A 25,410-nucleotide genomic window follows, 5' to 3' on the forward strand; every position below is an offset into this window, starting at 1 on the left:
GGTGGTCCGGCATGCCATGGAGGTGGTGTACCACAACCACAAGCAATACCACTCCATCAATGTGCAGATGGTATGTGACGCCAGCAAGATCATCACACATTGTTGTGCCCGATATCCTGGATCAACACATGACTCAATTGTCCTGCAGAACTCTACGCTACCAGGCTACATGGAGCTACATGCAGGACGACGTGCCTGGCTGCTTGGTAAGTTGCATGACAGGCACATGGCAGTGAAATGGGGGGATAGATGCATACACCACCATGGGGTCATTGTTGATGTGACAGCACAATGTGCACATCCCAAAACACTGTGCCCCAAAGCATACCTAACTAAACATGACAACAAAATCCCATAGCATTGAAGTAAGCTGGACACCTATCACAACATGCCAAACTTAAAAACACCCCACATCCCACAACACGTCCACCACCCATCATCATACTTCATCCTCTGTAACACAATCCTGGAACATGCTGTGAATATTCACTATGTAAATGACTGCAGCAAAACATTACACAGGACAAGCATCCATGGGAGTGCACTGAACAAAATCACCAAGGGAATCCACTGCTTGTCACAGGGCCACCACCACCACAGAAGTGCAGCATGTCACCATTGTAATAATCAGCGCTGAATGCCTAATATTGCAGAGCCTACTGCCAACGCTGCCAGTTGGAAAATCAGAGAGAACACTACACATCACAAATTTGACACAAACACAGCGGTATGCATCCACAATGCATGAGTAACATCAAGGCAGTGTACACTGCGTATCAACTTGGAGATGCAACCCACACCATAAGTCCATGGCACAGAACACATTGAGGGCATGACAATTATGTGCATACAATCAGACACATGTGCATGTGACCAACGATAATCTGCAGGCATGTGTGACTAGTACAGCTGTCCATCATAAATCGACTGACATATACCTTTTATTGCCTCTCATGCAGGTGATAGTGGCTATCCCTTGAAGCCATGGCTTCTCACCCCTGTCCGAAACCCACAGAACAGGCACGAGGAGGACTATAATCGTTCCCATACCCGTACCCGTGTGGTCATCGAGCAGACCTTTGGCCTGTTGAAGGCACGGTTTTGCTGCCTTAGCCGGTCGGGTGGGGCACTCCTCTACAGATATGGGAAGGTGGCAAAGATCATCATGGCATGTGTCATGCTGCACAACATGTGTATACGACGGAACGTGCCCCTGCCCCCTGACATTGAACTGCAACCACCTGGTGATGATGAAGGGGATGAAGAAGATGTGGCTGCACATCATCGCGGTGCTGATGCACAGGAGGGACGTGCTGTGCGTCAGTCAGTGATTGCACAATATTTCTAACACACATGGGTGCAGAGGCTGGCATGAAAGTTGGACAGAGGGCACTGGGTGTGGGAGTACATGTACACTATGCACTGTATATGAATAAATGACGCATATGCAATAAGGAATGTCCACTCAAGATTTCTTTCACACTACAGGTGTATTTAACTGTCCAATAAAGATTAAAGTGCTCAAACCCTCCACCACACACACCCTCTCCTCCTTCCCCCTCCCCCCACAACTCCTCCACACACTCTCACCCTCTGCCCCCACAACTATCCCACACACCCTCACCCCCCTCTGCCTCTCCCCACAACTCCCCACACATGGTGTCCAAGCAATTGTCTATTGCCTTCATCAGGCTGCCCCGTCTACATCCTGCCACTCCCTGCACCTGGTGACGGCATGTCCGAGCTGCGCAGGGTGCGCGCCAACCTGCATAGGGGGCTGGTTTGTGTGGAGCTTGAGGAAGATAGTGTGGCCGCCTGCTCCATTCTGGGGGCTGGACGCTCAGCCTCCATTGAATCTGCAATGCGGGTGAGGATCTGCCTCAGGGCAGACACCTCCTCGCACAATCTATTGGTGCTTTCCATGATGACCTGCCTCAGGGAGGTGGTGTTGTCGCGCCCCTCCTGCCTTGCTTGGGCACTGTCTGTGATGAACTATCTCACCAGGGCAGTGAGCTCCTCCTGGCGCTGTGCAGCGTGTCCTGCCTGCTGCACCACCGCCGGTACACCAGTGGAGGTGGAGGGTGCATGTTTGACATGGGCAAATGCATTTGGGTCCTCTATGGGACTCATGCTCCCTTGTGTGGACTCCCCCCCTGACTGCTCCGGGGTGGTGTCATGGTAGGAGTCGACAGGTGTGACCTGGGGGGATGGGGCCGTACTTGGTGTAGCAGGTAGGTCAGAGGAGTCGTCCTCGACAGGCACAAACACCTGTCCCTGCACGTCATCTGTCAGGGGTGCTGTAGCTGCCGCCTCCTCAACAGAGCTGTTCTCGCCAGATTGTGCCCGTTCGACTGTCTCCTGTGCAGGTGTCACAGGTGTTGTGGGTACTGTGGTAATGGGCCTTTGCAGCACCAGTGCCGTGGCATCTTGGGCTGGTTTGGTCTTCTGTGGCTTGTGTGGGGCTTACGAAGTGGAAGGCCTGTTGCCTTCATCCCTGACCCTCTTCTGGGGTGTAGTCGCCTGTGGGGGTGAGTCCCGGGCCTCGCTGTCAGGACCTGAGCCTGTGGGGAACGAAGAGAGGGATGGAATGAGTGATACTTTGACAAGCATCATGCATACATTTGTATTATTGCTCATCTACACATTAGAGGGGAATAGGCAGTGGAGTTTTGATGATCACGTTGCTTGCTATATGGGTGGATCATGCAGGCATCCGTCGGGGTCACTCATGTTGGGGCGGGTGTATGCTGTGTGACATGCATTTCTGTTGTGGCCTGCGTGCAGTGTGACTTATGCCATTTTCATATTTGTGTGGTGTGTGTCAGGAATGGCATTGCCATGCTGCAGGCATGTGCATGTGTCTGTGCTGCGGACGGCAACTAGGCTGGGAATGTGTATGTATTGGGCCATGCCTTGCCTTTTTAAACAGACAAATTGGTGAACTATCATCAGACTTTGCATTAGAGTGTATTCTTAGGACACTCACCTCCTTCCGCCAATGAGGTGGCACCATGCTCTATATCGCCCACGCCTTTGATGGCCTCTATGCCAATTGTGCTGGTACAGATCTCCTCCCACTGGCTTAGCTTTATTGGTGAGCTTGGTCCTCCACCAGTAGCCATGGCTTGGCTCCTGTTTGCGGACAGGATGTTCCTGACTCGCAGGCGTAGGTCATCCCATCTCTTCCGTACATCCTTTGTTGTGTGGGGGGTGTTGCCTACCGCGCTGATTCATTCGGGACAAGTTCCTAGATTTCCTTTTTCTTGATGCTTGCCTCCCTCTTGAGGCTGTTTGCGAATACGACCTCAGAATTGTCAGTCAGGGTCTCAGCCAGCATGGTGAGCTCATCCTTATTAAAGCGCTCCTTGCGCTGGCGGGAGGTGCCTTTTTTAACTGCCTTGGGCATGATATAGTTGTTGGAGGTTGATGTATGTACTCAGCAATATGCTCCAGGTCCTGGGTGCTGAGGATAGCAATGGATTGTGTTTTTAAAGATGGCCGCCGTGCTCTTTCCCGTTCCTGTGCGATGACGCTACTTCCGGTTCTGCTTATTTATGGTGACCGCTAATAGCGGTAACCGCTAATGCCGTTTCAATTGATGCCGGTAGTGCTGTCTGCGCTTTCCATGATGCCGCTAAGGGCCATTTTTTGGACTTTAACAGCATGCTGGTAATGTCCGGCATGGCGCAAAGCTTGTGCACGCATACTCGTAATAGCCCTCTATTAGCAGGCTCTTTACTACACGGACACGGTATTTGATCCATGCCGGTAAGGACAGTTACTTACCTCCAAACTCGTAATGAGGCCCTGTGTCTTCTACAGAGATGACACTGATGTCTGGGACTTGGTTAATTTTGGAATAGAACTTTACATTCTCAGAGCGTTGATCAATTACGTGACAGGTACCATTCAGGCTTATTTAATTGGTAATCAGTTTTAATTTGTTAGGGCGGTTAGTCTGAGTCCAGAGGACCTTGTTTACACAATCGATCAGAGGTGATAACCTCATCAGGAGATCGTTCCACAGTAAACAAGGTGTGCCCTTTGGAGTCACAACGATCAGCAGATGTTTCAGCCGGTGCCGTCCTATGTCCAGATTTGCAGTCCCTTCGACAAAAATATGATTCCCGTCGAAATTTTGGAGTTGTCCGGGAAGTGGTTTGAGTGGAATTTGGTGTCCCTCCCCCCGTCCTGAGTTTAGTTGGTCAAAAGCCCTTTTGGCAGGAGGGTGGCTTGGGATCCAGTATCCACAAGAGCTGTTAATTCATACTGACCCTGCACCTTAACCAGTGCATACTATTGGCCTAATTTCTCCTCCAAGGTGCAAAGAACGTGTGAGTTATTTGACAGCCCGGTGGTCATTTTCTTAATATTGAACTCTGGCACTGTGTGATCTTGGGCAGTTTTCTGTGTCAGAGTTTGGAAATCTGTAAGAAATACTTTGCAACTCGCAATGGGAGTTGTTGGGGAATCTGCCTTTTCCCCGGCTCCTTGGCTGTCCTCCATTACCTGGCAACAGTTCACAGAACCTGTTTGGAGAAAGGACACCCGAACAATTTCACTTCTATTTTGCTCACATGTTTGGGGTTGAATAGTTTTTTTGTTCTGGGTCGGTCTCCATACTTGCCCTGTCCCACTCAGGGTCTTTTGGGACCCATTTGTCTTTGAGAGTTCTCCCCCCTTTTTTGAAAGAGAAGTTCGGCTTACCTGAATATTCCAGGGATTCTTCTCTTTCAAAGGAGATAATCTGGAGTACCTCCACAAAGTGGGTTCTTTTTGCCCTCTCCTACTTACCCTTTGCTCATTAGGTTCTAACATTTTGGGGGTACAAGAGACTCTTTCATGCTGAGAGGTTTTTAGGGGATCTGTTTGTGTTAGAAAGGAAGCTTCCTCTAGGGCTTGGCATCTCCCCTCTACCTGGGCCCCCTCCCCCACAGCCTGTAGTTTGGCAGAGGTTTCCTCTCGTCATTTCCACCATGGGGCATCACACCTGGATGTTGGAGAATTCTGGGAAGGAGGGGTAGGTTGAGAGTTGGACTGAGCCTTCAACATGCACCCCAGATCATTGGTCAGTTGCTGGATCTGCCGCTCCAGTTGCGAGACCTTGTCTTGGTGGTAGGGAGGTCTCAAGTCATACATCTGCTGCTCCTGAAAGGGGTAACTGTCCCTTATCCTGGAGTAGCTCGGGTACTGGAAATTACCCCCATAATTTTCCATCCTGAATCTCCCTTCTCCTGGGTTCAGGGGTCTATTGTCCTGGTACCAGGGAGAGAGTGGATTGTTTTGGAAGTTCTGGTTTGAGGTATATCTGGGGGAAAAGTTCAGATTGTGAGGTGGAGTGATATTTCTCTCCTGAGCAAAGTTTGGAGGGAAGTTTCCTGGGGCAGTACTTACCTGATTAGTTCCCCCCGCTTGGGCCGGGGGAGTGTATACATACCCCAGGTCTGGTTTAGTACCCTTGTACCTAGGATTTATATAGGTGGCCGGGTCAGAGAGATCATTGTTCTGGGCATGGAAATATGTAGTTATGATCTTCCCCACACTGCAAGTTATATGCAGCCTTACGGGCCTCTTGTTGGTTCCTATGGGTGGAAAGTTTTTTCAATTTGGCCGCCTTATGAGTGGACCATTTTTGATGATCCTTGTCCTCCATTCCTGCAAAGAAACTGGAGTACTCAGGTGAAAACGTCCATTTAGCAAATTCTACACAATTCACATCACTCCTGATCTTGAATGATGCCATCATATGCTCATAAAGTTCTAGCTGCTCCTATACCGAATACTTGGCATTCGTGTCGTATGGGGTCAGGAAGATCTTTATGGCCTTGATTTGTTTTGTTGGGTCTTTCACAAAACCCTTACTCTTCTTTGCTGTCTTTCTTCCTATGCACCTGAGTCCATTCACCTTCCGACTCAGAACTGCTCCCAGTACTCCCTTCCCTGTCTTCTAGGTGTTCCCTATCTCTATGAAACTGAGAATATCTTTCAGAACCATGGGATCTGAACTTCTCTCGCCTGGACCAAAGTGAACTCTCAGGGTCACTCTCCCTGCAGTTCCTTTCAGGCCCAGGATAGAACCCAGTTTCCTCATCCCTCCTACCAGGGAGTCTGGGGAATTCCCACCTTCCCCTAAATATACAGAGGTTTTTAGAATGCCTTTCCTAGGCATAGGGTCTGGCTTTTCTCCTTCAGCAAAGCGGGCAAGGTGGTCTATTTTTAGTCGCTTATCCAGCCAATCTAACTTCCTGACTCTCTACTCATAAGAGTTTTCATGCTCTGAAGTACTTACTGTATTATTCCTTACTTCCCAGGACACACTGGTCAGGCCACTTTCCCTTCTGTGTGGTAGAGATGAATACTCATCAATATCAGACAGGGACTGGCCTTCCTGATCAGTTGGACTAGGCCTGGGTAAGTCTAACTGCCTCATGTCGCCCTGTTCTGGATAGGTGGCATGCATGAGGTCAGTTCCCATTGGTGCTTGAGAGGTTAAAAATGACTGGCATGGGGCCTCTTCTTGTCCCATATCCTTATTGGTCAGGGTGCCTCTGGTCCTGTTTATAATTTTCAATTTCCTTGGTCAGGCTCTCACACCTGTGTCTCTCTTTCTTTATTTGCTGTTGGTAGTCAGAGAGATGGCTTTTTAATTCTGACACTAAGGCCTGATTAATCGCATGCACCCTTCTCTGAGCTACCAACCAATCCTTTGTTTGCTGCACCTCCTGCTGAAGTGATTCATTCTCCCTCTGTGAGCCTTGTAAGCTGTGTGCATATTCAAAGCGCTTTTCCTTCAGGAGACTAGTCGCTTTCTCTTGTTCATCCCTACATTTTGCTGCCTTAAATCGTTCAGCTACTATTTGCCTCACTCGTTCTACTTGTTCAGCTGGTCTGATAGCACAGTGAGTAGAGCGCTCGCTTTGACATCTGTGCAGAACCTGTTGACACAGGTTCGAATCCCGGCAGGGCCAAACTCAGCCTTTCATCCTTCTAAGGTCGATAAATGAGCACCACACACCGTGGGTAATAATAAGCAGTGCTCAGATACCTGAGAGTTCATAGTGCTATATAAATGCTAAATTATTATTATTATTACTTATTCATTCCTCTCTTCTCTAATTCTGGTCAGTTCCTGAGAACCTGACCGTTCCCTTTCTACCTCCATTTCCAGCTGATTTACTCTATGTTATTATTATCTTTATTGTTTTGGTTTTTATAAACCTTTACAAAGTTATTCAAGAAAATTATTTTTACAAATCCTTTAAGCTACACAAATTAAACCAATACAATCGAATTAATCATACTCATTACAATCCTATAAAACCTAAAATATTTACCTTAAGATAATAATTCATTTTGTTAATACGATCAACCTTTCTTAAAATTAGAAGTCATTAAAAAAACATATTACATCACATTAAAACACTTAAAACTTCATCAAACTTCATCATTATATCAGAATTTGTAAAATTAATTCACAACTTATAACTTATAATCCTTCAATTCGTAGTACGTATTCCAATAGTTCATGTTACATCACATATTATCCTCAAGAATTCGTTAACTCTTATTTTCAATATCGTTGAATTACCATGAAGCATCTCGTATCAAATATTTTCTCGATTTACATTAGATATATCATTAACAAATTTTGAGAAATATTCAATCCTTTGCTTCATCAGACTTGGACAAATCAATAGCAGATGTAATAGTGATTCTTTTGTATCAGGTATATTGCAATGTCTGCAAATTTTATAAGCCATCACGTTTTTGGCACGAATGCTTTGTATCTCATAAGTGTTCAAAACATTTAACCGGAATCTCATTGTTGAATTTCAAAAGGACCTCGATGGATATTTCACTATATATTTCTCTGGTACAGCATACCATTTCCAAAAGGAGATTAACTGTGTATATATAGACGAATTTAAAATCACCACATTGTTCTCGAGCCAGTCATATGCTTTTATCAGTTCATTTACTTTCCGTGGGTTTACTATTAAGGTCTCATTAGTAAGACCAAGATCCAATAATTTCTAATCGCATAGCTTTTTTAGATCTTTCATAAAAGCTCCATCTAGGTCCTTTCCCATACTTTGATACAATGTATTTGTTTCACCAAGAAGACACTTGCGCAGTAGCGTTAGTTTTTTGCGATATACTATACTTTTCAGAGATGTCAAACCTAGTTCATAGCAAATCATTTCTATAGGAAGACATTTCGGTAAGTGTCTCAATACCTTACGCCATATACATGCTTCATTATTTTTTAGATATGGTAACAAATCGTTTGAACAAAATTCAAGGCCATAAGCCAATTTTGGAATTGCTTTTGTGTGATAAAATAGAATACAAGCACTTAGTGTGAATTTCCCATACCTCCTTTCTATTATTGACATCTGGTTCTCAATGCATAATGCTTTCATTTTGAGTTCCTTCTTCATATAACTAAGTGTATGTTTACTGGTAAATGTATAACCCAGGTTTTTCAGTATCGGTTGATTTTTTATTTTTATGCCACCACAAAACATTACCAGAGTTTCTTGTTTAAGTGGTTTAGTCCCTGTTTGATAAATCACCGTTTTGTTTGGGTTTATTATCAGTTTTCTTTCCTTTATAAATTCTTCGAAAGAGTTTATCATTCTCTGCAAACAAATTTTTGTTCCATCAAACAAGAGAAAGTCATCTGCGTATGCAACCCACTTTATGATCACATTATTATTAGTCTTTGGGGAGACTAAACCGCTTGTATCCAGAGTTTTACCTACCTGGGATACATTTAATTAAATAGTGTAGCGGCCAGTCTACAACCCTGACGCAGTCCATTATTCGCAGTCATTTGTTCTGATAAGCCTCCTTTATTACTTAAACGTACTTTCAATACAGTACCTGTATATAACATTATTATGAGTTCTAATAGACCTTTATCCATTCCCAGATCATCAAGAGTCTATGTAATAGGACAATGTTATCTACTAAAAGCAAATGAAAATATAACTGAACAGTTAGCTGAGCCATTTGTATCTGTTCATCACAAGCAGTTGTGGTCATATAAAATGCTTCAAGTGCTTTGTACAATATCCCGGCTTCAACCCAAATATCATTGCTCACTGAGGTAACCTCCCGCGCAATTCTGGGTTGCCATTTTCCTGCATCGTCCTCAACCCATTCTCCTTTGAGAAATAATCTAGTTAGGAGATGCTCCCTGTCTTCCCCAATTTGTAAAGTAGTAATTTTCACAATTGGCATTTTGCACTTTAATTAAACTTTCTTCATACAAAAAAGGTACAAAAAAGGTAGCAGGCGCCCTCTCTAGAAAGAACATGGCATGATAACCTGTTCTGTGTTTTTTTCCCACTTTGAGAGTCCGCAGCCATCGCTTTTAGATCACTGTACTTTTCACAAAGGAGGAATATCCATTTTCATATCAGTCTTTGTCCTGCCCACAAGCGCAGTCCAGCAAAGAAATGCCAGGCAAACCTCCTTTGAACTAGAGAACCAACAGCAACCACAGTCACATGTTTCAGCCTTGTTGGGCCGCATCAGTGAGGTGGAGCTGGGCCTCTCTGAGCACAGTGAGCGAGGAGTCTACGTCTGTGGTTTTTTCCCACTTTGAGAGTCTGCAGCCATCGGACAAGTACTCTTGTTCAAAGGAGGTTTGCCTGGCATTTCGGTGCTCGACTGCTCGAGGACAAAAACTGATATGCAAATGGATAGTCTTCCTTCGTGAAAAGTACAGTGAGCAAAAAGCGATGGCTGAGGACTTGCAAAGTGGGAAAAAACCACAGGACAGGTTATCATGCCATGTTCTTTCTAGAGAGGGGTGCCTGCTACCTTTTTTGTAAAACTTTCTTGATGCAGGGGCAACATCACCCTGTTCCTGCTTGATTTCCTCACTCAAATAAATTTGTATACACTCTTAATTTATTTACCTATACACCTCCCTGGAACTCAGGAGTCAAATCCTAGCAGCATTTTAGCAAAATAAAGATTACTTTCCCTCCACCTAAATGCAATTGCAACAAAAAATGAATAGACTGTCATAATGTACTTGTCATGGGTCAGGAATAGTAAGCCAAATCCCGGACGAGCCCCGAGTTTGTAACTGTTTATTGATAAGCCACCCTCAACACAGGGAGTTCCTTCCCTCCCCACTAAAGTGCTTATGCAACAAACTATTTAACAGATTCTATTTTAGTCCTATATCAGACACATATCATGCCCCTTGGATCGCTCTCTCCTGAGCTAACAATGAGCCAAGAACCAGGCCGGTGTACAGGAAATATATTGGCATGTATTTAAATTAAAAGTAGTAGAAATTAGCACGAAAATTTAAAAAACCACTTTATCCGTGGCACAACACAATCAAATTCTCTCAGGAAAAATAAATCACAGAAGTGAGTTAAAAAGAACACAATCACAATTCTTACTTTCTGCAAATTTCACTTCACAAAATAATTACACTGATCAGTAACAAAGGCACTTATGTAATGTGGAATTTTTGATTTTCTTGCGGGCTTAAAAGGGTAGCAGTAGGATATGAAGATTGGTAAAAATACATATGGCAAGTATAATTTTGCCCACACATTTGGTTTAAAATAAACACAGGGTGATTTATTGCTTTGTTTTTCAGACCCCCCCTTGATTTTCTCTAGGTTGGGAAGTCAGACAGAAAAATTGGAATGCTTTGGGGAATTTTGGAATTCAGAACCCCCTTGCTGAAAGGCCTGTGTTGGGGAAGCTGGATGAAAAGGTTGGACTGATTTAAGAACAAAGACACCCCTCTTCCTTAAAGAAGTCGGGGTCAGCTGGACAAGAAGGAATACCCCATTAATGTATAGGCTATAGTTTTCAGCGCACAGTAGTTTTCAGAGCACAGTGAGCTTTGTTAATTTTGAATGTTAATAAAATTCAGCCGTAGTGTTCTGCCAAATGGGGAATTAATTAAATTAATATTTTTGCTTAAATAGGCTAAGGATCTGCACAGTTTTGCCCCCATGCCCAATATAAAGGGAAGGGATTCAAGGCAAGCAGACTCCCCCACCTTTTAGTTTCCCAGGGTTCATTACTTACATAGCAAACCTCTGGTTAAGGTTCAGGAAAGCCAGCTGCATCTCAGTACACTCTGGAAATATAGGGCAGATGTCTGGTCACTTTACTCTCAAAGATTGCCTCCTGCTCTCCCACATAGGACCCAGTCAGCTTTGAGGCCTTTGTCGAAATAGACAGCTCCACCCAGATGCACTCTCAGCAATCTCCTCTAGTTTCTCCTTACAGCTGTTAGATGGTAAGTTTCAGCAGCCTTCCTGATGGTCTGTCTCTTGTCTGTCTCTTCCTGTCTTTCTCTTTTTCTTGTCCCCCTGTCCTAGTACAATCCCCCTTATATAGCAGCAATGGCACCACCAATTTTACAATCTTCGGGAAGTACCCTGCAATAATCCCTGCCACTAGGATTGTACAGTTACCTTTCTCTCTCCTCCCAAACCCAGCCTCCAAGTTAGGATTTGCTTAGGGATTTGGAACAACATATGGCAATTACCATTTGTCATCATTCTTAGTTCTCCTTCAACGTTTTGGCAAAAACGAGTTATGTATCACAACTTTATAATTTTACTAGCAACTGCCAGACTAAACATATTTTCTGTTTCCGCTAATCATTAGATAAGCCGACCACCAAATCTTTATCATATAGCATGACCATGTGGCACCTTTCTGCTGTTTTCATGAAAAGCACAACCATTATGAATATTTAAGTTATCAAGCATATCCATAATTTCAATTTCTACCCACTCACCAACTGCCACATTTGGAACATGTTCAGAACAGCCAGAAACTTAATTTAACTGGCTCTTACAGTTCCCAGAGTCACAGAAAGATTAATTTTATATCCTGAAAATCTCCTGTAAATTACTTAAAAAATAGTACATAGAGGAAATCCATCTGCCTTATGATGGCTGAGAAAAAGGCTTAAGTGATAATAGTCCTTTTACATAAATTGTGAATGTTCATGTAGGACAAATGGTCCTGCTCCTGCTTGCGGTAATTTGTTTTCATTGGGTCAGCCTGTACCTTTATCTGTCTCCTTTGTGTTGGAAATGTTCTCCTTGAAGTGGGTGCCCCCATTTTTACACATATTAGTTGTGCTCCAGCCAAGGATGACTTTTCTTCAAGTCCTTGCTTTCAGAGCTAGCAGGTCTGGAGAACACTGAATTTTGACGCCTTTAGCAGGACATTTTTATTGTGGTTGGCCATTAGATGGGAGATGTGACATCCAAGCTGGAAGTGGCACATGTCCTTGTGAAGTTTTGCCCACAGCCAGCAAAAGGATCTGCCTTGGGCTGTCATTTTTTTCATGAAGACAAAGTGGCTCTTCAAATGTCACTGGAGTTTTGTTTGGTGAAACATAATATACATTGCTCTTTGTCAACCCACACATCATATTTTGTTTTCTTGACATTTTTCTGTGAGCAGTGATATTTTATTCACTTTTACTTTTTCAAAAACTGTTTTCATTTGCACACACATGTGCAGGCCCTTTTTGTTTCAATGTTTAAAAATCCTGTTTTCCATGTGACAGGGATCTTTGATTCCTCCTTCTTTTGTCAATTAAAATTCTGCTTATCCATAGGTAATGACAGGTAGGCCCCTTTCCACATGGCTCTTTAATTTTACTTGAAAACAAAAACAAATGCCAGGCCGTTTTTGTTTCAGTGTTTAAAATCTTGCTATTCATGTGAAAGGGACTTCTGTTTGGGGCCTTCATATGCACCCCCACAGACCCAATCTCCTGCACTGAAACCCCCTTATCCCACATAGGTTGGAATGATATTCAGAGCAATGCCCGCATGCTCTAATTCAACTCCTTCCAACTGGCAATCTTCAGTTTTGCAATTTCACAGAAAGTGTGAAGGGTATGCCAAAACGTGGATCCTGACTTTGCTGTCTCTAGAGATACATGCTTCACCTCACTGACGATGGCCAACAAGGCCATAAAATGTCTTGTGTTTGCGTTGCTTGCATCTTGTGCCATGTGACATAGCAGTGTGACTGTAATGCTTCATTTCTGGTGGAAAGAAGACTGCTTTGCATGTGGTCTTTCCCCTTCAGTAATGGCATGGCAGGCTGCAAACCATTGATCTTGAGGGTTTGTCAGAGCAATGCCTGTGGTATTGATTAATGAAAAACCTTTCAACCCAATTCCTTCTGTTTTGCAAATGTCACCCGAGTGGGACGGGTGTGCCAGGATGTTCCTAGAAATCAAAGTTCCACCACACTGAAGATGCGAATGGCACAGAAACATGTCTAGGTTGCTTTTGGTCTCATGCAGAGCAGTGTGAACTAACAGTTGAGGGTGGACTTCCCCTTTTGGGTGGCACAAACTCTGATTTGCATATGGTTTTAACCTTCTTTAATGGCGTTGCAGGCTGAAAGGCTATGGGTTAGAGGGTTCCCCAGAGCAGTGCCATTAGTTATGATTCATTGAAAGCCTGCCCGATTTCACCCGTCAGATCTGCATATGTCACCACAAGAGGGATGCGTATGTCCAAGTCCGGGTCTGAGCCTGCTAGGCCTACAGATCCGAGCTACACCTCAGTGATGACACCCAATGAGGAGAAACATGGCTGTGGTTGCTTGTGGTCTCATGCAGAAGGGAGCTGATGTAGCAGTTTGGGCTAGTAAGTAAATTCTGAGGTGGCACTAAGGCTGATTTCCATATATGTTTTCTCTACTGTAATGGCATGGCAGTGGTTTTGATGGCTGCCCGGAGCAATGCCCAGGAGAGCCTTCCAACTGCCTGTACAATTCTTTTCTTTATTATTTGTGTTCGCATTTGGCACATGCAAGTCACATAATGTTGTAAATGGTACAGCTTTCATTCATCAACAGTGTTTTTTTCGATGGGTTTTTGCCTAATTTTATTTCCTCGAAAAAACTAATTGAAAAATATAGGGTGTTGTGGGTATGGATACATAAGTACTGGTAGGGTCTGGAATATTGCAAAATTAGTAGGGGAGAAAGGTTGGGGGGCGAGTCTTTTCAGAAAAAGAACTTCAGCAAAGGAAAACTGAAGAAAAAAAACCCACTGTTGATGAATGAATATAGAACCTTCCGAATCACGTCCAAGATATTTAGGCCTCAATATAATGGGGGTAGATCGAACTTTTGAGAAAAAAAGGTAAAAGGAAAACTGAGAGAGCGGTTTTGCTGTCAACTTCCAATTGTGAAACCACTTACTGGATTTGACTGCTGCACAGAAGAAATGCAGTACTAACTTCAGTCTCAAATTAAAACCATTTTTAATAAATAATCATCATTTTCAGTCAACACAGAATTGTTAGACCTCGTGTTGGAGGTGGCCTGTGCACACATTTTGCGTTTTATAAGAACACACTTGCTTCAAAGACTTGTCAGTGTCTATGCACTCCCAATAACCTTGCAGTTCCTGCAAGGCTGTGTTTTTAACCGGACTATGTTTAAATGTAAAAATAAATTTTGGATGCATTTTTGCATTGGGGCAAAGTTTGCCCTAGTGCTAATACCATTCCATATTAGCACTCGGCCCACTTTGTCCTTCTGCTAAAATGTGGTGAAAATGCATCTTGTTTGCACTAGGGCAATTTCTCCCCTGGTGCTTTTAATATGCCAAATGGCACTTGTCATGGTGCAATGGGTTTTTTAATGTGTCCAAGAGTTTTTAGAAATAGGGCAATCTTTGCCCTAGTGCTAATTTCTTGCAAACTTTGCACTTGCACTGGTGAAAAGTTTCTGTAATCTGGCCCCTGATATGTTAAAAGCCTAAATGCTTGCCTGTGGCAAGAAGTTGTGGTCCGACTGCTTGTCTTTTTTTTTGTTGGTTTTCCAGAATGTGGCAGAGGAGAAAAGTCTTCCTTTGAATAAAGCTACATGGAGATTGTTCACCATAAGCATAGTAGGCCCATCGTACCAGAGTGACTGGGGGAATATTCCGTAGCAATTATCATCTGGGTTCATAACATGAATTGGGGGAAGACAAAGCCCTTGGTGAATGCTTCTGCCTCGAGATAAAGGACCCCGGGATTTTCAAATGTAACCCCCGGGATGTATAGCCTCGTGGATCAAAGTGATATGCACCTAAGTGAACTAGAAGCATATTTACAATAAATTGTTCGGGGGACCCTGGTGTGGTCTTAATCATGGGCGTCATTTTAGGGGGGACAGGTGTGTTTGTCCCCCCCAACCTTCATGGCACACCATTTTGTCCCCATTTATTTGGTGTGGCCACCTTTTCTTCAGATGTCGGACGGCCCTCATTACGACCCCGGCGGTAAGTAATGGACATTACCGGCATGGCGCAACTAACGTGTCCGTGCTGGTCTTGAACCGTTAAAAGCGGTAAATTACGACCTCTCGGGCACGAGCATTGCGCCATGCCGTTAATGTAATCAGCGCCATGCCGGTAACCTCCCAAAAACGTCAGCTACCGCCATCGTGTGCCGTGTAAACTGCGCCACCGCCTCCCTACCCACCGATGTTAGCGTGCACCACAAATAGCGGTCACCGCTATTAGCGGTGATCGCTATTAGCGGTGACCGTAAAAAGCCGGATCCGGAAATTACGCCATCGCACCGGAACGGGAAAGAGCATGGCAGCCATCTTTAAAAACACAATCCATTGCAATCCTCCACAACCACTACACATCTGACCCCGAGACCTTGCAGAAAACTACACCCACATCCACGCATCCCCACAATGCCAAAAGTTGTTAAAAAAGCCTGCGATCGGCAGAGGCAGGACCGCTTCAGCAGGGAAGAGCTAACAATATTGGCGGAAACGCTCCAGGAGAAGGCGGATATCGTATTCTCAACCAAAATGACCAGACCGGCCATAGCACGCAAAAAGGCCATATGGGAACTAGTCGCACAACGGGTCAGTGCCGTAGGAACTACACCCCGCACCACCAAACAGTGCCGTAAAAGGTGGGATGACCTCCGGCTCCGGGTAAGGAGCATACTGTCGGCCAACCGCAACATGGGCATGCCAACTGGCGGAGGAGCAGACTCCCCAATTAAAATGCAGCCGTGGGAGGAGATATGTGCCACGACGATCGGCATTGAGAGCATCGAGAGGGTCGGTGGAATGGAGAGAGGAGCCCCGACATCAGCTGACACAGGTAGGTGCCTCCAATTAAGCCATACGAAACTCCCTGAAGTCCACTTACATGGGAATCACAATGTTGCCCTATAGGGTTAGCGCAACACATCAGCAGAAGACTGCCAACAGGCATCATTGATCTACACCCTCAACACATGCAGTATGCACACTCCACAGTAGGCACCCACATTCCTGCATGCTCAACCCACCCAAACGGGAGACAACCTGTATGTCACAGCCTACAAAGTGCACCATCTATCCATCAAATTCATGGCAGTCATCACAATGCCTGCTCAATGTCTGCTGACCCATCAATAACACTTTCCCTCCTCTGCTCCACCACAGGCTCCCAATCGGACACTGGCAAGGACGAGAGTGGCACCACACCTGCCAAGAAGACCAGGCCAGAGGCAACAGCACACCAACCCTCCACCTCTGCTGGACCCAAAAACAAATCACAGCAGCCAAAATTGCCTGCCACCACACAGCCCAGGGCAGCGATGATCCCCAAGGCAAGCAGCATGCTACCACCCACAGAAGACATGCAACAACTGGTGCCCACTGAGGGGAATGTGTCTGCAGGAAGCAGTACAATTGGGGAGACTGCTGTCATTGCAGCCTGCTCTGACAGTGATGTGGGGAATGATGAGGATTACACAGAATGTCCCCTCACTGCCCACTTTCATTCCCCCCACCTGTCCCTAAGTAGCCTGCACGATGACAACACACAGGGGCTATCCCCTGAGAACTCCTGGCCAGCCACTCCCTGCCCAGTGGGAGGTGTGGAGGAGGGGAGTAGCCCAATGAGCCCGGCAATTGCATCATCCAATGCCCCAAATTACCAACAGTCGCTGGACCAAATATTGACGGGGCAACACCAACTGTCCTCACTCCTCACGCAGCATGTGGCTGATTGTGGAGGTGCCAGTGCAGACATGCAAAGAAGTGCCGAGACTGTCAAGGCAGCCATCGAATCCTCCAGCAAAGACATCTGTGCTGAACTAGCCGCGGTGCGGAACATGCTCAGTGAGCTCGTACAGACCATGAGGGACATGCGGCGTAGCGAGCAGCCCAGTACCTCCTCCGCTGCCAGTTCTGCCCCAAGCAGCCCCGTCCGCAGGTCAGCCAGGAACCTGTGGAGTACAGGCAGGGGTGCCCCAGGGGGCGGCAGAGGGGGCTGCCAGTAGAGGCCACCCAGTGGATCAATTCCACATTAGGCACTGCAACACAGGGATCCACGCACTTTTGTGGGGAGTTGAGGGGGGAGGCGGGAGTGGGTGTGTTGGGGAGTGGAGGGTGGAGGGGGGAGTGGGTGTGTTGGGGAGTGGAGGGGGAAGAGGGAAGTGGGTGTGTTAATTGAATTCACATTTACAATATATTTTTTCTTGGCCACAAATCACATGTGTGGACATTGCTCACTGCGTATGTGTGCTTTATTGGTGAACAGTCCGCAGTGTCCATATCCCAGACACACAAAGTGCCCCAATTGCCATCTTCATGTGACACCCCCCATTCGTGTGTGCTAGAAACATTGGTTGATCAGAGTCTGACGCATTTCATGCCCCTCCTGTGCATCGCTGCCTCCCTGAGGTGCTGCCCCATCCCCACCCTCCTCATCCTCATTGTCAGGTGGTTGCAGTTCAGCGTCAGGGGGCAGGGCCACATTTCGTCTGATGCACATATTGTGTAGCATGACACATGCCATGACGATCTTTGCAACCTTCTCATGGCGGTACATCAGTGCCCCACCAGACCTGCTGAGGCAGCGAAACCGTGCCTTCAGTAGGCCGAATGCCTGCTCAATCACCACACGGGTACGTGTATGTGCACGGTTGAAGTCCTCCTCGTGCTGGTTCTGTGGGTTCTGGACTGGTGTAAGGAGCCACCTCTTCAGGGGATAGCCTGCATCACCTGTATGTGGGCAACAATGTATGTGTCAGTCATGACATCAAATACCAAACATGATGTGCCACCATGGCATGCATTTGACTGTTACTTTGTACCAATTTGACATGCACAAATGGATTCACACTATGTGACCGGTATATGTGTATTCCTCTCATGGACTGTTTTGCATGCCATCAACCAATGTATGCAGGGGGGTCAAGTGCCTTGTGAGTGTCCATACACTGTGTTAGTTCATGGCGTTTGTTTTGGTGACCTGGCAGGTGTCCTGTGATATCAACGCTCACATCATGGCAACATTGCTGTCAGCCTCATGATGACCCCACTGAGCACTACTGATGTTGATAGGGACATTTTTGGGGCCTCGCTGTCTGTGTAATGGTGTATTGATGTTTCTGTCCGTCATGTGCCTCCTTTGTGCGCAGTTATGGGGGACAGGCCTTTCAGTTGATGGTGTTTGGTGCCGTGCATGTAGATGCATTTCGTTGAAGTCAATGTGGTCCGAATCGGTACAATGCACTTGCAGATGGTTGTGTCATCGTTGGGGCACACCTTCATTCACATGGTAGGGCTGCTAACATCGGGCATTATGTGTACAGGTGTCAGCTGACGTTTGTGCTGCTTTAGGGTATGAGCTGGCTCCATTGCCTCTGCTACTCGCAGCCAGGTTAAGTATGCATCATTCCCCCCCTCTTTCAGCCAGGTGAAGCATGCATCATTCGCCCCCCCTTTCAGCCAGGTAAAGTATGCATCATTCCCCCCCTCTTTCAGCCAGGTAAAGTATGCATTGGTACGTCAATCACTTACCCACTTCATATTTCATGGCCATGACATGGGAATCACCGAGTAGCCAGGATCTTGGCCCTGCATGTCACTCCATGTAGCATGGTATTGTGGAGTTCCTCATGACCATTGAATCATGGGTTAATCCGGGGAATCGGGCACAACAATGTTTGAAGATCCTGTTGGAGTCACAGACCATTTGCACGTTGATTGAGTGAAATAGTTTGCGGTACGGTACCTCCATGGCACGTGGGACCACCAATTCAACATGGGTGCAATCGATGGCACCAATGCAACCAGGTATGCCGGCTAGTGCATGGAAACCCACTTTGGTGTTTGCAATCTCCTGGGCAGACCGTGGTAATGAGATGTGGTCGTCTGTGTGCTTGAGGAGGGCATCGAGCACTTGGATCAGTGTACGTGAGAATAATGGTTGTGAAATGCCATGCAAGTGCCCCACTGTGTGCTGGTAGGTGCCTGTGGCCAGGAAGTGGAGCACGGACACTACCTTCAGTAAGGGGGGGATGGCGGTGGGTGTTTCTATCATGCTGACGATGTCGTTGTGTATCATGTCCACGATGGTGGTGATGGTGTCCCGGTCCAAACGGTACATGGTGTGGATCTGCTCAGCGGTGAGGTTGAATGGACTGGCTCTGATGCGTGGGATTGGGGGCTGTGCTGGTGGGGCTTGCTGGCCCTGCCTTGCCCTCCTTCTCCTCCTGCGTCTCCTCTGTGCTGCCTGTTGTTGTTGTTGTAGTTGTAGCACTTGCATTGCAATCAGGTCCTCCAGCCCCAACATTGCTAGTCGTATGGGAATCATTGTGGAGTGTGACTGGGTGTGGGAAGGGGTGGGGTGTGCTCTTTTTGTACTTGGTGAGTCTGTATTGCCTCCACCTGTGCTGATTCTGTGCACCTGTGGCAGCTGGGTACACTGCACATGGCCATTTACGGTTGGTTCGCAATGGCGGAATTTGCACCATGGCGGTAAGGTACTTAACAGCCTTTGTGATGGCGTTAAGAGCATGTCTGCTTGGTTCGTGATTCGCGTACCTTTGCGCGATGCCGGTATTTACGGCGTGGAAGGTCGCGTGCGCGCGACCTTGGTGCAGTTAGCGGCACCGTTAACTATGATGCCGCTAAGAGCACTTTCACGGGTCATGATCGTACCTAGCGGAGAACGATGCTGGTAATCATTTACCGGCATCGTTTTTCGCTTACCGCCGGGGTCGTAATGAGGGCCGTCATGTCCCCCCAACATTTTCAGCAAAGTTACTCCATGGTCTTAATTCATTTTATGCTTACACGATTTCCGCAAACTGAAGCAACGTCCACCTTACTATGTAGTTCGATGAACCTGCAGAATGCTTGCAGGCATTCAACCTGACTAAGAAATGAGGTTCTGCCTCACATAAGGGCTCAGCTTGCAAACCACTTGCCTGCATCTGAGTCTAGCAATGTGTCCATTAGGAATCCAGTGATCCATTTTATGGAATCAAGCTTGCCAGTGTTTACTCACTTTGCACACCGGAGTGCACAACTGCAGGGCAAAAGGCAGCGTACACACGTGTATGCCACCTTTTGCACTGCACTTTAGCGCCCAACCGTGCAAATGAAGAATATTTGGGGGAGGGGAGATGTGTATGTTGCAGTGCCGTCCAAGGAGCAAAATGAGCTCCTCAGAGTATGAACCAATACTTAATGAATGTGTGATTCCATGTAGAAAACCATGTTCAAAACCCATGCGCTAGAGTTTTTTTGTTTTTTTTTGTTTTTTTTGTACACGCTTTAAGCTTACACATTACCACATCGTACAGATTTGGTTAACTTAGAACTATTGTTACCAGTGTTTTCACTTTATTATTGTTTTAAAAAAATGTTTTAATAGAATTGTTAAAATATTTCAAAATCCTAATGAAAATACTCTCAGAAGTGGCGTCACAAGCCTCCAGGCTCTGGAACAGACTCCCCACTGCCATAAAGACCCAATTGACCCTACTTTCCTTCACAAAAAAGCCACTAAGGACATTATTTTCAGTCATTCCACTAGTCAGCAACTCACTATGCCCAAGGATGTTGACCACTGCGCATTGAGGTGTTAGTGTTCACTATGTGCGTGCAGACGTCATACAAACACAAACCTACATGAAACCCTTTACGTTACGGTGGACGGAAACCCACTCCCCTTCAGAAAGTGTGGCAGGAACTTTCAAATGAATGGAAACCAGGACTGATAATCTTGTGTGTGTGTGTTTTTCATGTGCATGTGTGTATGTCCGTGTGCGTTCATTTATGTGGGTGTGCATGCTTTTTGTGTGTGTGTGTGTGGGTGTGTGTGTGTATTTGTGTTTTTTTGTGGTTGTGCATGTTTTATGTGTGCATGCGTGTACCCTTATGTGTGTGTCCTAATTCATTTTACTGCGGGACATATTGCTTCCTCAATGTGTACTAGGGAGTGAAAATACCATCCATAACGTTTGGATTATCCGTGAAGCAAAAGTACCACCTCATTCTTTTAGTATCAAATGTTGTCAAGTTTAATCTTAAACTTAGTCTTAATTAAACACTGTCTAAAGGCAAATCGTGCGGGTTTGAGTTGACTTTTGATTTTTTTTCATGATGTAAAAAATGTAATTACAGACGTGGCTTGTGTCAAAGTGGTCCTGGTAATCGCGTGTCTCTTTTCAAGTGAAGTTGTAAGGAGTGATGATTATAATGAAGACAGATAAGAGAGTGCATTAGAAAATGAAGGTTACACATAGAGACTGAGGCATGTCGGGGTAATGAGTTTTAATTGGGCTGAGTTTATCATTCCCGCAGAAGTACTGCGGCAGCAGGAGAAAGGATTAGCGCGGGTTCCACATCGCATTAGTTGGCGTAATGAGAAAACAGGGGGAGGTCTTCTTCCCCGATGGGCCTGCAGGAGATGGGGGGGGCGGGGTGGTCAGCATGTCAGCATCCCGCAATGCGCAGCGAGGAGACACACAGGCAATTGGCCCAGTATAAGGGGACAAAGTGTAATCGCTTTGAAAGACGAAATACCAGCTCATGAAGAGCTCACATTCAAGGGCATTCTCTAACTAGCAAGGTTAACCCCTTACTGCAGGCCCATATGCTCCAACCTGTGCTTTATAGTCCGTGCCAAAGGGCAACTTGGCATATGCCGCTCCTCATAGCCAGGGCAGCTGGCTCAGCTAGGGGACTGTCCGCTTCCGACATGGGGCCAGCCTGCACTTGGCAAGCTGGAACCCCCACACTGAAGAGTCGCCTCTTCATCTTCTGAGGCTGATAACATGGGTGCCACTACATTGGGCAATACCATCTACTATCACAGTGCTAAGAAACAGGTGGGATCCGGCATGAGAAAAGTTGCATTTAGAAGTGTGCCCAAATGCCTTTAGAAGTTGTGACCAATAGCCTCTCTGAGAAAAGTTGCATTTAGAAGTGTGCCCAATTGCATTTAGAAGTTGTGACCAATAGCCTCTCAGAGAAAAGTTGCATTTAGAAGTGTGCCCAATTGCATTTAGAAGTGTACCCAATTGCATTTAGAAGTTGTGACCAACAGCCTCTCTGAGAAAAGTTGCATTTAGAAGTGTGCCCAATTGCATTTAGAAGTTGTGACCAACAGCCTCTCTGAGAAAAGTTGCATTTAGAAGTGTGCCCAATTGCATTTAGAAGTGTACCCAATTGCATTTAGAAGTTGTGACCAACAGCCTCTCTGAGAAAAGTTGCATTTAGAAGTGTGCCCAATTGCATTTAAAAGTGTACCCAATTGCATTTAGAAGTTGTGACCAATAGCCTCTCTGAGAAAGTTGCAGTTAGAAGTGTGCCCAATTGCATTTAAAAGTGTACCCAATTGCATTTAGAAGTTGTGACGAATAGCCTCTCTGAGAAAGTTGCATTTAGAAGCTGTGCCCAATAGTCTCTCTGAGAAAAATGTAGAAGTGTACCCAATTGCATTTAGAAGTTGTGACCAATAGCCTCTCTGAGAAAAATGTAGAAGTGTACCCAATTGCATTTAGAAGTTGTGACCAATAGCCTCTCTGAGAAAAGTTGCATTTAGAAGTGTACCCAATAGCCTCCCTTTGAAAGTTGCATTTAGAAGTGTGCCCAATAGCCTCTCTGTGAATTTAGAAGTGTGCCCAATAGCCTCTCACTGAAAGTTGCATCTAGAAGTGTGCCAATATCCTCTCTGTGAAAGTTGCATTTAGAAGTGTGCCCAATAGCCTCTCTGAGAAAGTTTCATTTAGAAGTGTGCCGAATAGCCTCTCTATGAAAGTTGCATTTAGAAGTGTGCCCAATAGCCTCTCTCTGAATTTAGAAGTTTGCCCAACAACCTCTCTGTGAAAGTCACATTTAGAAGTGTGCCCAATAGCCTCTCTGTGAAAGTTGCATTTAGAAGCGTGCCCAATAACCTGTCAGTGGAAAGTTGCACTTTTAAGTGTGCCCAATAGCCTGTCTGTGGAAAGTTATGTCTACTCTATAAATTTATAAGTGCGTGTAGATTGGACGAGTGTGTAGATTGGACGAATGTGTGAATTGGACGAGTGTGTGGAACGGATGAGTGTATGTGGAGCGGATGAGTGTATGTGGAGCGGATGAGTGTATGTGGAGCGGATGAGTATGTGGAGCGGATGAGTGTGTGGAGCGGATGAACGCATGGAAGGATGAGTGTATGGAGCGGACGGGTATGTTATGTTATGTTATTTTGCATTTATATAGCGCCTTATATACCATTGGTATGGTCTGAAGGCGCTGGTAGGTTGAACGCCCTTGGGAACCGAAGTTCGGTCAGTAGAGAGAGAAGAGAGAGTCAAAAAGTGCGTGTCCGCACCAGGTATGTGTGCAGCTGGTGCGGAATTCAAGTGGTAGCTGCTTCTTAGCGGTAGGTGTGGTGGTTGAGAGATCAGGAGTATGTGTTCGGTCTGGCCGGCTTTATCCAGGACGAGTGTGGCTGTGTTAGGCCTGAGGAGAACGCCTGGCTGGGGGGTGTGAAACCAGCAATGTTTACTTAGAGTGCTGTGGAGTAAGCGGGAGATGTAGATATGAGAACAGTTATACCGAATGGTGTCATAGTATCACTGTGTTCTAGTTGAGTGGTGGTGTAAGGGAGAGAGTAAGCGTGGGGTGTGATATGATGTATGCTCTTTCGATTGTTCCCTGTATTTCAAAACATATTATGTATGTCACGCAGTTCCGTGCGGGTGGGTCCGTTCTATGCATTTCTGTTCATTTCAGGCGTTCAAGATTGTCCTACACATTCATCCCTGCTCGACATATTCATGTACTCTGTCCTTCATTCTCCAGCGCAGAGCGGATGAGTGTGTTGAACGGATGAGTACGTAGAGCGGATGTGTAGTACGTAGAGCGGATGAGTAGTACATAGAGCGGACAAGTAGTATGTTGAGCGGATGAGTATGTGGACCGGATGAGTGTGTAGATCGATGAGTGTGTAGATCGGATGAGCGTACAGAGCGGATGAGCGTACAGAGCGGATGAGCGCACGGAACGGATGAGTATACAGAGCAGATGAGTATACAGAGCGGATGAGTGCGTAGGCAGACAGGAGTACATGCGCGGGGTAGACAGGAGTGCATGCGCGGGGAAGACAGTAGCGCATGCGTATGGAATGGGGCACACTGGAGAATGAGGGATAGACTAGAGCATGCAAGGTGGACTAGAGTGTGTGAGTGTGTCGAGCAGACAGGAGTGTGTAGAGCAATCTTGAACGCCTGAAATGAATGAAAATGAATAGAACGGACCTGATCGCATAGAATTGCGTGACGTACATAATATGCTTTGGAATACAGGGAACATTTGAAAGAACATATATCATACCACACCCCACGCTTACTCTCTTCTTTACACCACCACTCAACTAGAACACAGAGATACTATGACACTATTCGGTATAACTGTTCTCATATCAACATCCCCCGCTCACCTCCCATCACTCTAAGTAAACACTGCTGGTTTCACACCCCCAGCCAGGCGTTCTCCTCAGGCCTAATGCAGCCACACTCGGTCGGATAAATCCTGCCAGAGCGAACACATACTCCTGATCTCTCAACCACCACACCTACCGCTAAGAAGCAGCTACCACACGAATTCCGCACCAGCTGCACGCATACCTGGTGCGCACACGCACCTTTGGACTCTCTCTACTTTCTCTACTGACCCGAACTTCGGTTCCCAAGGGCGTTCAACCTACCAGCGCCTTCAGACCATACCAATGGTATATAAGGCGCTATATAAATGCAAAATAACATAACATAACGTAACATGAAGCGCTATCTAAAAATCTGATAGCATTATTATAACTCATGTGCTTGCCATTCACCTTTCTGTGAATATGGTGCACCCCAAGAATTGTAGGATACTTTGCATTACTACCATTGCCGGGATGATAGCTCAGAGGCAACATGCTCACCTTAGAAGCAAGACGACACGGAAAAACACAGGTTCGATACCGGGTCCACGCTTAGAATACTTTGGGTAATAAGCGCGTTATAAATAACCTATCATATCATTACATTCGCATCCCAGTCAAACATTTACTCACTCTGGTTCATCGAAAGCAGTTTTGGGGAACATTTC

This window comes from Ambystoma mexicanum, chromosome 10, assembly GCF_040938575.1.
Source record: "Ambystoma mexicanum isolate Mex_15411 chromosome 10, UKY_AmexF1_1, whole genome shotgun sequence".
Taxonomy (NCBI): domain Eukaryota; kingdom Metazoa; phylum Chordata; class Amphibia; order Caudata; family Ambystomatidae; genus Ambystoma; species Ambystoma mexicanum.